The sequence below is a fragment of the Cynara cardunculus genome (assembly GCF_001531365.2).
Source record: "Cynara cardunculus var. scolymus isolate 2C chromosome LG 5, CcrdV1, whole genome shotgun sequence".
In the NCBI taxonomy this organism is placed as follows: domain Eukaryota; kingdom Viridiplantae; phylum Streptophyta; class Magnoliopsida; order Asterales; family Asteraceae; genus Cynara; species Cynara cardunculus.
Genome location: NC_037532.1, coordinates 5,249,416 through 5,250,953, shown reverse-complemented (window position 1 = coordinate 5,250,953; position 1,538 = coordinate 5,249,416).

The window sequence follows — 1,538 nt, the reverse complement described above, 5'->3', positions numbered from 1 at the left end:
GTTTAATATTATAAATTTTATAAAAATAATAATTAAGTATTCTGTTAGAATTTAATGATTATACTAATTATATTTTAGATGTTTTATATTTAAAATGAGCTGTTTATTATGTATTTGATTGTGTTTATCTGCAGTTAGTTACACGAATTCAGATATGGGATGAAATCAGATAGGGATGAAATCGTTTAGGGATGAACGAGTTTAAGAGTGTTAACTAAATGCTTTATAATATAGTGTAGATATAAGCAAATGATCATGTGAGAAGGAGCGTTAAGATGAGAAGTATAAGAAATGATTTGAACCTTTGATCACATTTAATCTCAAATTCACCCATGAATCGCGATTGATCTGATATATCTCGGTTCATCTTATCTCGATATCTCATCATAATGTGTATCCAATAGTGAAGATTTCTTCTTCTTACTGGAACCCAACTATAATTTTTAAAACCACTCAATTTGTAAAAACCGTAAAAACCTCATTCCACCAATCATAATTTTTTATTTTGTTCATTTTTTTGTAATTATCAGAGGTTGATTAATCATTTTTATTGTGGAGGATGTTACTCATATATATTATCATCTTTATTATTTTAATTTTAGAGAAATACATGAAACAGTTTCATAACCATATATGAAATAACTTCATCAAAAAAAGTATTATATGAAACAATTTCACAAGATTAAACAATTTCATGAAAAAATTTCATAAGATTAAGACGGATGAGAGTAGTTTTTACGGTGTTTACAAATTGGAGTGGTTTTCATTTGATCGCTCCTCTCTCTCTCTCTCTCTATATATATATATATATATATATAGTTGGATTTCAGTAAAAATATAAGTTATGGTGAGAAGGGTAAAAAGGGACATCCACCATTATATCAATCCAAATTGAAGATCAACCTTAATGAGATGCACCTGATTAATTTTTGTGAGAAACGCAAATCATGGGATGGGGTTCAAATTTTTTTTTACGCTTCTCATCTTAACTCTTATTTTTACGTGAGATATATATATATATATATATATATATATATATATATGATGAAGGATCATATCAGTTTTAATCTCAAACGAATCCATGAACTACGTTTTAGAAAGAAATTGATCCAATGTTTTTTATTATTGTTGATCTAATAGAACTATTCAATTAAGATTGATCAAAGGGTAAAAATCTCTTCACGTCCTTCTCACCTAACAATCATCTTCACCGGAACCTAACCTCCCTCTCTCTCTATACATATATATATATATATATATATATATATGAGCTTTGAATATTTACTTAAAAATGCATTAATTATCTCATCAATTTCAATTAGTGACTTAGGAGAGATTTTATTCATCTCATAAATTATGAAGTTCTCACGTATTTTATTTAAACGTGAATTAATAATTATCTATACTATATTATAATGCATTTGGCTAAAACTCTTAAAAACTCTTAAACTCTTAAACCCGTTCATCCCTATCCGATTTCATCCCATAACTGAATTCGTGTAACTAACTGCAGATAAACACAATCAAATACAGGATAA